Raw genomic sequence first — 12,232 nt, forward strand, 5'->3', positions numbered from 1 at the left:
AAATATCAGTAGACACGTCTTGTGACAGAGGAGCCAATGACTGAGGGGTTTCATCATGGCTTGAACCAGTTTGCTGGGAGCCAGAGGACCATGAGACAGGAAGTCGGGGGTTGGCATGGCATATCCCCATCTGTCTTTCTGCAGATGCCCAGATTCACACGCTGAGTGGATACTCAGGCAGTATTTGTAATAATAAAAACTGGAAACAAACCTAAGTGTGCATCAGAGAGGGAACAGTTAAATAAACTACAGCCATACCTATGCAGTCATGGAAAAGAATGATATCAAGCCCTGTGTGCTGATGTAGAATGATCCCCAGGACACAGAGGTAAATATAAGACCAAGATGCAGACCAGTGTATTTTTTATGCTCTCATTTATGTTACAAAAGATGTATTAGAGTGAATGATATGACAATCCAATTTTTTGTAGGTCAAAAATGTTTCAACAGTGGCAACTTGTAACACACACAAGCACACACACACGTTTGTTAGTATAAACGTATAATGCATAGGAACCTAGTAACAGAGGATGTATCCTGGGTAGGTGACTGGGGACTAGAGGTCTGAGGTAGAAGGATAGGAAATTTACTTCCAAAGGTGGGTACTACTTATGTAAAATAAAAATAATAAAAAGGAAATATACTTGGAGTGTTTACTCTGGTTGCAGGTTTCTCAATTTATAACAGATTCTGGATCCAAATATTAAACAATTTGAGTCAGATTTTTCATTTCATCAAATTTGGATGTGATGGAGGAATCAGGCTCCCTGACTTCAGACTATACTACAAAGCTACAGTAATCAAGACAGTATGGTACTGGCACAAAAACAGAAATGTAGATCAATGGAACAGGATAGAAAGCCCAGAGATAAACGCACACACATATGGTCAACTTATCTTTGATAAAGGAGGCAAGCATATACAATGGAGAAAAGACAGCTTCTTCATTAAGTGGTGCTGGGAAAACAGGACAGCTACATGTAAAAGAATGAAATTACAACACTCCCTAACACTGTATACAAAAATAAACTCAAAATGGATTAAAGACCTAAATGTAAGGCCAGACACTATCAAACTCTTAGAGGAAAACATAGGCAGAACACTCTATGACATAAATCACAGCAAGATCCTTTTTGACCCACCTCCTAGAGAAATGGAAATAAAAACAAAAATAAACAAATGGGACCTAATGAAACTTAAAAGATTTTGCACAGCAAAGGAAACCACAAACAAGATGAAAGGACAACCCTCAGAATGGGAGAAAATATTTGCAAATGAAGCACCTGACAAAGGATTAATCTCCAAAATATACAAGCAGCTCATGCAGCTCAATATCAAAAAAACAAACAACCCAATCCAAAAATGGGCAGAAGACCTAAATAGACATTTCTCCAAAGAAGATACACAGATTGCCAACAAACACATGAAAGGATGGTCAACATCATTAATCATTAGAGAAATGCAAATCAAAACTACAATGAGGTATCACCTCACACCGGTCAGAATGGCCATCATCAAAAAAATCTACAAACAATAAATGCTGGAGAGGGTGTGGAGAAAAGGGAACCCTCTTGCATTGTTGGTGGGAATGTAAATTGATACAGCCACTATGGAGAACAGTATGGAGGTGCCTTAAAAAACTAAAAATAGAACTACCATATGACCCGGCAATCCCACTACTGGGCACATACCCTGAGAAAACCATAATTCAAAAAGTGTCATGTACCACAATGTTCATTATAGCACTATTTACAATACCCAGGACATGGAACAACCTAAGTGTCCATCATCGGATGAATGGATAAAGAAGCTGTGGCACATATATACAATGGAATATTACTCAGCCATAAAAAGAAACGAAATTGAGTTACTTATAGTGAGGTGGATGGACCTAGCGCCTGTCATACAGAGTGAAGTAAGTCAGAAAGAGAAAAACAAATACCGTATGCTAACACATATATATGGAATCTAAAATAAAAGAAAATGGTTCTGAAGAACCTAGGGGCAGGACAGGAATAAAGACGCAGATGTAGAGAATGGACTTGAGGACACAGGGAGGGGGGAGGGGGAAGGGTAAGCTGGGACGAAGTGAGAGAGTGGCATGGACATATATACACTACCAAATGTAAAATAGATAGCTAGTGGGAAGCAACTACATAGCACAGGGAGATCAGCTCGGTGCTTTGTGACCACCTAGAGGGGTGGGATAAGGAGGGTGTGAGGCAGATGCAAGAGGGAGGGGATATGGGGATATATGTGTACATATAGCTGATTCACTTCGTTATACAGCAGAAACTAACACACAATCGTAAAGCAATTATACTCCAATAAAGATGTTAAAAATATAATAAAATAAAATAAAAATAACAGGAGAAACATTTCCCAATGAATCTTAAAAGAGCATTACAAGAGATGAAAATTGCAGGCCAATCTCACTCTCATGAACATAGGTGCAAAAACACTAAACAAAATATTAGAAAATCAAATCTAGTGATATGCAAAATGGATAGTGCATCACAACATAATTTGGCTCATTGCATAAAGGCGATAGTGATAAAAAAATTCTGATGTGAGAAATGAAGTATATTTACTCTTTTGAGAATATTTTAAGCAAGAAGGATCATTTAACCAAAACGCGTCCCACTTTACTGACGATGGGAACAGATGGTTAAAATGGAAGGAGAAAGCCAACTCTGCATACACCTGCCTCTCTCCTTTAGTTATCCCTCTCCCGTGGTATGAACCTCTTCCAACCCTCTGATTTTTTTTGAAAGAAGAAGATATGATGCACGATGACCATCAACACTACCCACACTGGCCAAACAGACCTCCGAGAGAAAATATGGTTTCGATTCAGTGATTTTGTTGGATCATAAAGATGATCCTATGGCTCAATTATGTCAGCTGATAAATTCATCTCTTGAGAATGTTTGGTCATCACAGAAGGGCTGGGATACTTTTAACATAAATGAAGGTGATCTCAGAAGCATAGCTATCCTCAGATAGAATTCTAGCCCTGGAAAGGATAGTAACAATGGTGGATTAATTACGGTAATTGTCCCAGTTTGTTCCTGCCTCCCTATTACATGCCTTTTGGTAGCTTTTATCACACTGACTCTAGGCTTGGTTGTGTAACTTGCTTTGGCCAATGGGACGGTAGCAAATGTGATGTAAGTAGAGACAGGAAAAGCGCTTGAGCTCTGGGCCAGGTTCTGCTCCTGAGGTCCTGCCGAGCTGCCATGTTGAATAAGCTGGAGGTCGAGAGACCACGTGGGGCCGAGATGAGCGCCCCCAGCTGAGCCACCTCGCACCAGGCAGACCCCAGCAGACCCAGCAGCGGACAGCGGACACGTGAGTGTGCCCAGCCAATGTCAAGTGCATCCAGTCCAGAGAGGCAGAGTCACCCAGCTGAGCCCAGTCCCAGCTACCGTTCTTTAGAATCATGACTAAATAAATAAATGATGGTTGTTTTAAGCCATTATATTCTGGGACAGTTTATTATATAAAAATATCCATCTTTTAAAATATTTGAGATAAAAAATACCAAAAAAATAGACTTCTTTTTACCTCCCCAGAAGTGATGTTTTACTTAATCCAGCCAACTCTTGAATATCTGAATAAACGGGGGATAGGAACATGATGGAAAACCCCAATTCACAGACAATCCCGAAGTCTACCATGTGTTGAAAAAGTTCTGGAGATAGATGGTGGTGACGGTTGCACAACCACGTGAATGTACTTAATGCTACTGAGCTGTACTCTTAAAAATGGTTGAAGGGGAAAGTTTATGTGATGTATATTTTACTACAATAAAAAAAAAAAAAGAAAAAAAATGATAGCATCTGTTCCTAGGTTCAACTTTGTTCTTCATTTTGGCCTGAATCAAGGGGAAAAAAAGGAGGCCTCCTGTGGTTCTGATCTCACCCAAGGCTCCTCTGCCACCAGACGCTAATGAGCCCTGAAAGGGAACAAGGCAGGTGGCTGGGGAATGGGGGAGTCGGTGATCTGGGTAATCAGCTTCTGGTAACGAACGAGTCGGCCGCCCCAGGGGTCTGTGTAGGTGAGCACTTTTCTCTCCGTGCTCTTTTGATCAGCGTGAATCGTAATCAGCCAGGCCACGCTGTGGCTCCCCAGCGATGCGCGTCCAAAGCTCGCGTGGTCCCTACACTCCAGAATAATAGGTGACCGACCCTAATGCATGAATCTCGTGTTTGAAAAATAACGTGTACTCTGCCTACTTCTAAAAGAGAATTTGATGCAGTGAAAAGTCTGCTATGTTTATAACAGGAGCTGGTTGTTGGGCTGCCGGGGGCCTGCGTTCCCCTGCCTACCGTGGAGGGTTCCTCTGCACAGTGCCTGGACCGGCCTGTGGCTTTCTGTATCTCTCCAGGGTGGGCAGCCCACAGGTTAGGGAGTCAGCGTCCCCAGGAGTCACCTCCAACCCATGAGGGACAGGAGATGGTGGACCAAGACCCAAGTTCCTTGACCCTTAGTAGGGCAGCTAGTCATGGCTCTACACGGTCCCTTGGGGGCCCTCAGCTGCCCTCTGTGAAAACTGTTCATTGCCACATTTCCTGCTGGCTTTTCTCTCTTCCCTGTCTCCCTTCCCTGCTCCCTCACAAGGCTTCCTGGTGATCACAAATAGGGCAACTGCACCCAGTTCCTCATTTCATTGTATGCTTTCTGGAGGCGGAACCCAAATTCAATAGAGTTACCACAACCGGTATTTGTGAATGAAAAATAGTGTGTGCCATCAGGAAACAAAGCCATCAGACCATCACATTACAGCCTCCCCGACGGTGCACCCTGAAGGAAACTCAGGATACCGGCCCCAGATAGCTGAGGTGCATATCAAAGGAATGATTTTGGTGAGCCCAGACTCTTGAATCTTCCCTTATACAGAAAAGTGCTAAATTCCTTCACTTGAGATGTCTGGTTTTCTTTAATTAAGAGTAACCTTTTGATGTTTTGACTGCCTGGTCTTTATTGCAAAAACTCCTATGTATCCTGGCTTCCTCCCATCCCCCCTTGCCTCTTTGGAGCGGTCCCTCAGAGCATCTGAAAGTCCTGTCTCCCGGGCTTGAAGTCCTCAGAATGTTTGCCGAATAAAATGCAACTCTCAACTTTTAAGTTGTGCATTTTTTTCAGTCGACATATTCAATATAAATTTTAAATATAAATTTTAGCTTCTTAGCAATTAAGGTTAAGAAAAACACAAACCCTACTCTTCAACAGAGCCAAGTAAAATATTCTGCCTTTTCAATTCATCACCATTATAGGGACTGTTCGTTCCTCCTCCAGGTAACTGTCTAGGAAGACGTATCCCGCTACCTGGAGTGAGTCACCCCAGGGTCAGGGCCCATCTTGGCTCTGGGGGAGCTTAATAAGGGTTGTTAAGGATAGAATGGTTGATAAGGGTTCTGAGGGACCAGTTTTCCCAACAAGGATGGTGTGAGAAGTCTTGGGAGGCTCCCTCCCAGGTGGTCCCACAGAAGGATGAACAGAGATACTGTATTTCTCTGGAGTCATCAGTGGAACCCAGATGTACCAGTTAGGGTCGTTTTGGCAGTTTGAAAACACATCTGAAAGTTATCTGAAGCTTCTCCCATCAGGAGGTGGAGTCAGTGTCTCCTCCCCTTGAATTAAGGACCCGCCGTTGTGACTCTGTGATGAGTAGAATGTGATGAAAACAAGTAGAATGTGTGAGCTGCGAGGCTGGGTTAGAAAAGGCTTTACTTTCCTCTTGGTTTCTCTTGGAACATTCTCTACGGGCCTTGGGCTACCATGTAAGAGACCTGACTATCCTGAGGCCACCAGATAGAGAGAAAGAGAGAGAGAGAGAGAGAAAGGGGGAGAGAGAGAGGGATAGAAAGAGAGAGAGAGAGAGAGAGAGAGAGGAGAGGTGATGCCTGGGGAGCCCCAGCTCCTCTAACCCCCAGCTGTTGAGTCTTTCAGCCCAGGGGCCAGACGTCATAGAAGTAAAAATACCTTCAGAACGACCCCAGCCTCAGCCCCCAACAAACCCACCGGATTCGTGAGCCAAATCCTTGTTTTTCTTTTAAGTCACAATTTGTGGATGTCTTTGCTACATAGCAGCAGATTGAATTTGTGGCACGTAACAGAATACCCAGCTAAAACCCTGAGCCTCGTTTTCTCACTGACATGAAGTGTGGAGGTAGTTGGTTCTGGGGTCCGTTCCTGCAGCTGCTCAGTGAGGTCAGGGATCTGAATGAGTTTCTTTGTGAACATTTTGGCTTTCTCCTCAAGACAGCAATACTGTGGCTGCAGGTCCAAGTAGCAAATTCTCACACAAGATCTAAAGGTGGGCAGGAAGGGGCATTTTGGCCCTGTGTGTCTTTCTTTTTATGGAAGATCTTTCCAAAAATCTCTTTTGCAGAATGCCTTGGGTCCCACTGGCTGAGACCCAGCTGCCAGGGAGGCTGGGAAAGTGCAAGTCTCATCACTGTAGCCTCTGAGTGGCTCTTCCAGGGCCACCATGGAAAAGAGGGTTGAGGTGGCCACTGAGTAGACAACCAAAAGTCTTCTCTGAAAATGAGTTTCCACAGAAGTGAAGTTTCCTTGCTGGAAGGAAAAGTTTTATTTTATTTTAATCATGACGAACATCATTCTAACATATTCCTGTGATACATTTCCTTCTGGCGCCTTTACTGGGAACTGGCTCTTGTCCTCATTCGAGGCACTGATTCTAAATTTGGAGCAGCAATTTGTAACCAGCGTGGGAGATGCTCCTAGTCCCCTCAGAGCGGCTTTGTTGTCACTGCCATCCATGCGGACCACTCTGTTTTTACCCTGGCCCAGTTCTGGACTCTCCTCTTGGTTTGGTGTCTGGAGGTGTTTGCATTTGGTACCACCCATAAAGGCACAGAACATGCTTTGAATATATGCTTCACGTGTTAGTTGTCTATTGCTATGTAACAAATTACTCCCAGACGTAGCAGTTTAAAACAGCCAACATTTATCATCTCACGCAGTTTCTGAAGACCAGGGATTTAGGAATGGCTGAGCTGGGTGATTCTGGCTCAGGGTCTCTCGGAGATTGCAGTCCAGATGTTGGCAAGGGCTGCAGCCATGTGAAGGCTTGAGGGGGCGGTCTTTTCCACGGCTTCATCTCGTGGCTTCTCCACAGGGCTCCTGAGTTCCTCTGCGTGGCAGCTGCCTTCCCACAGAGCAGGTGGCCCAAGAGAGAACCAGTGTGTCTTGTATAGCCTAGTGGAGTGACATACCATCACTTCTCTGTATTCTATTGGTCACATGGACCAGCCATGATCCAGTGTGGGAGGGGCTGCACCAGGGCTTGAAAACTAGGAGGGGAGGCTCTTTGGGGGCCACTTTGGAAGCTGACAACCATGCTTCTTTTTTTTTAAATTGAAGTATAGTTGAAGTACAATATTATATAAATTACATGTGTACAAAATAGCGATTCACAAGTTTTAAAGGTTATTCTCCTTTTATACTTATTATAAAATATTTGCTATATTCCCCATGTTGTACAATATATCCTTGTAGCTTATTTTATTTATTTTATTTTATTTTTGGCCACTCCTCGCTGCTTGCGGGATCTTAGTTCCCCGACCAGGAATCGTACGTGGGCCGTGGCAGTGGAAGCACTGAGTCCTAACCACTGGACCGCCAGGGGATCCCCTTGTAGCTTATTTTATACCTAATAGTTTGTACCTCTTAATCACCTATGCCTGTATTGCCCCTCCCCCCTTCCCTCTCCCCACTTGTAACCACTAGTTTGTTCTCTAGATCTGTGAGTCTGCTTCTTTTTTGTTACAGTCACTACAGTGTTGTATTTTTTAGATTGCACATATAAGTGATATCATACAGTGTTTGTCTTTCTCTGACTTATTTCACTCAGCGTAATGCCCTCTGCATCCATCTACACAACCACGCTTCATAAACTGTGCCGTTCTGAGTTTCTGTTCTGATTTGTGAAGAGAACATCTAATTGTTTTTTTCCCACTCCCACTTTCTCCCATTTTTCGATAACTATACCCGCTCCGATGCATTTTTACCTTTTCCGTGTGGGCTTCCCCAGGTTTGGGTGCTCTGAACACCTGCCCCAGGCTGGGATAACCTGAGCTCCTGAGAATCCTGTGAGGTCGGCCCCTGCTGTCCTCTGCGGGCCTCTGCCTGCGACCACACCTGGGCTTGGCGTCCTTGCTTCCTTTTCCAGCTTCTCCGAGCCCTTCTCTGTTTCCCCTGAGAGCACCTGCTTAAGAAAACATGTGCTTCAGAATCCTCGTCCCAGGGTCTGCTTCTGGGGACCCACCTGAGAGCTGGGGTTACTAGAGTTGATGACATCCTCAATTTTGAAGCTACGCCTGTGCTTGCAAACTCCCTCTGAAAAGGAATAAGAGAGAGTTTCCTCTTAAGATTACTCAAGATTTTAAAATCAATAAAGAAACATTTAAAGTAGACATAGCCATATGATAAACTACTAAAAAGTTTACCCAACATATATCCAGACAAAACTATAATTCAAAAAGATACATGCACCCCTATGTTCATAGCAGCACTATTTACTATAGCCAAGACATGGAAACAACCTAAATGTCCATCAACAGATGAATGGATAAAGAAGATGTGGTATATATACACAATGGAATATGACTCAGTCATAAAAAAGAATGACATAATGCCATTTGCAGAAACATGGTTGCAACTAGAGATTATCATACTAAGCGGAGTAAGTCAGACAAAGAAAGACAAATACCATACGATATCACTTATATGTGTAATCTAAAATATGACACAAATGAACTTATCTATGAAACAGAAACAGAACCACGAACATAGAGAACAGACTGGTGGTTGCCAAGGGAGAGGGGGTTGGGGGAGGGATCGACTGGGAGGTTGGGGTTAGCAGATATAAGCTTTTATATAGAGAATGGATAAACAACAAGGTCCTACTGTATAGCACAGAGAACTATATACAATATCCCATGATAAACCATAATGGAAAAGTATATATAAAAAAAGAATGTATATATATATATGTATAACTGAATCACTTTGCTGTACAGCAGTAATTAACACAATATTGTAAATCAATTAAACTTCAATAAAATAAATAAAAGGAAAAAGGGTGCCCAAATAACAGAAAATGTGCTGTACATTAATTTTTCTGTTAAACCACCCTTTCTCCTCTGCTTTATTTGGGCTCCCACGACCCTGAGAACTTAGAGGGTTGGAGAGCCCGACATCGTATGCCAAGGACATGTCTGGGGGCACTGGCTTTTGAAGGGCATGTGTTGAACCCACTCTGCCATAAGGAGCTATTAAGCTCACTTCAAACCTTTCTCTAGGAGGCTCTTGGCTGTTCCCAAGTCTCTGGAAACGTAAAGAAGTCAAAACAACTTCCTCTGAAAATAGCCATGCATTTGGTTGACGATGGAGGAGCCTTGATTATGTGGCACATGTTGATACTGAGATTCCAGCTTCTCATCCAAGCGAGGCACAAGGTAAGGCTCAGAAGACATCCTCATTAGCTCAAGAACGGAGTAGGACTGAGCTCTCTTCCCTCTTCAGATACCTGCAATTTCTAGTGTTTCTATCATGATCCTGAATCATTTGTGAGCTGTTTAAGGAGCAGCAACCTCATAGACACCCCATTCACCAGCCGCCAGCCTGACCTGTTGCCTTGGCCCATGGTTGGTTTACAGCCATTTCTAGTCTGCAAAGACACGAGTCCCACTCTTGCAGTGACCACTGTGGACTTTGTGGTGTGTATCTCTTAATCTTGTGGTTTGTCCTGGGAGCCATATTTTCTCCATGGACTCTTGGGAACTTCCTTTGGGACCCATTTACAACCCCAGACTGGGGAACTTCCTCCAGCAATGAGGCACGTTCTTCTGGAATGCATGCCTATGCAGGAGCGGCTGCCTGACACCTTGACATCATTTATTCCCAACGCAGCTCTTCTATGCAAAGGTGTGGAGAAACCTGGAAAAAACAGGCTTTTATTCAGCCCTGCTGTGGAAACCCCTCTATGCAAACCTCCTGGTAAACCCCTTTCTCCTCCCTCAGAATTGACCCTGCACTATTCTCCCCACCCTCTCGAATCCCCTGTCCCACCTTTCATAGTAAATGTCAGAATGCACGAAATCTTCACAAACACTTGTTTCTTCTGTGTTGATTGCTTCAGTGATATCTGGAAATTTAAGTTCCCAGGCCCAGCATCCTTTTATGTTTGTCTCATCTCTTTTTTTCCCTAAGACCTTTCCCAAGACCTTTCTTTAGTGTCTTGTTCAAACTAAATCTCTTTGAATTTTGTCAAATTAATGCTTTGTTTTCTTTAGGAGTTTCTTAGACCAAGATTTTGACTGGATCCACAGTTTGTCCACAAAATAAATAAATTTACCATCAATTCAGTCAAACTAGGGCATTTTCTTTTCTATTTTTCATTTTTTCCTTTGTCAAGTGAGACAAAATGATCAGACTAGACTAGGGCTGTCTAAAGACTCTGAAACATTCTCACTGGATTGTTTTGAAATTTAAATGAAAACCTGGTTATCATTACAGGTGATTATTTTAAGTATAAAGAGGTTAGTAGTTGCGAGCGGTAAAGAACAGATTTAAATAAAGCAAAGGTACACAAGTGTCTCCTGTGTTGCAGGAATTTCCCTTCCTTTCTTTGAACCATCTGCACAAGGAGGTGGTAGCTCCATGGCCCCAACGTCAGGGCGCCATGATGCTATGGGCTTGGCTCTGATAGAAATCCACCATCTGTACACATTTAACCAGCATACATGTTGATTCACTAATGAAGGGAATTATACACACACACACACACACATACACACACACACACACACACACAGCTATTCCAGGGAGGGCTGCTTTCAGAGAAACACGCTGCCATTTGCCTATTCAAATTCACAAACATGCCACAAGTCATTGTCCTTGGTGACTTACAGCTCAACCAGTGAGGCTGGGAACAGTCTCTGACGAGAAGGAGGAGACTGGTACCTCGTGGAACTGCGATGATGTTTCACATCCAAATGGCCTGGAACTCTCTTAGGGGGGGTTCTTTTATTGAAAAGGAAGATGTCCCCCCAAGTGGGAGAATGATCATTTACTACTATGTTTAGGGAAAAATGTCCTCAAAGCTGTGCCTTGACCCGTTTGGACTTTGTCTTAATTCAGAAATAAAGGGAAGCACGATGAATTCAACAAATATTTCTGAACATGTTCTATGTTCCAGCACCTGGTAAGCACCATAGGAAAGTCAAAGATGAAGCTGACTTGACCTCTGAATTCTAGGAGGGCACAGCCTTCCAGGAAGAAATTTCATGTGTGTATATGTGTGTGCACACACACACACACACCCAGTACCATACAATGACTGTTAAGATATAGATTCTGAGGATCTAAGAGCACAGAGGAGGAAGACACAGCAGCAAACTACCTACCGCAGTTCAGCGGTTCACACAACAAAGGTCTGGGTATCCCATCCTGGGTCCTGGCGGGCTGTCCTCACTCAGGCAGGGGCTGGGCTGCTGGAATTGCCCCTTTTCTGTAGCTGCCTCTTCTGGATCATGTGGCTCCTGAGGTTGCTGTGGTGGGAGGAGGGAAGGACTTGAGAGCTGAGCTCTTCCTGGAAGTGTCACCCTCACTTCCATTCCCACTTCATTGTCAGAACAAGGTACGCTGGGAGGGAGGCTGGAGAGTGACAGGGATTGCATGGATAACAGCAGAGCGGGAACTGCTCTGCCCCAAAACTAAAACCCGCGAGGTCCTGCTGTGTTGTCTGCCTCCGGGCCCCACCAAAGTACCTAAGATTCTCCCTAAGGGAGCAAAAGATTAATGAAGGAAAGTGCTTCTTGTCTGTGCCTTGAAGAAACAGTAGGTTCTAAAGTGGAAAAAATAAATGAAGAGAAAGGAAGAAATTCTATCACAGTTGCTTGTGGGGAAAGGGTTGGAAAGAAAGAATAGAGCTGCAGCAGGTACAGACTTCCAGTAATAAGACAGAGGAATCCTGGGGATGGAATATACAGCACGGTGACTATCGTTAACAATACTGTATTGTAGACTTGAAATTTGCCAACAGTAGATCTTTTTAAAAAATTAATTTATTTTTAAAAGTTTATTTATTTTTATTTTATTGGAATATAGTTGATTTGCAATGTTGTGTTAGTTTTAGGTGTATAGCAAAGTGATTCAGTTATACATATACATATATTCATTCTTTTTTAGATTCTTTTCT

Source organism: Eschrichtius robustus, chromosome 16, assembly GCF_028021215.1.
Source record: "Eschrichtius robustus isolate mEscRob2 chromosome 16, mEscRob2.pri, whole genome shotgun sequence".
Lineage (NCBI taxonomy): Eukaryota > Metazoa > Chordata > Mammalia > Artiodactyla > Eschrichtiidae > Eschrichtius > Eschrichtius robustus.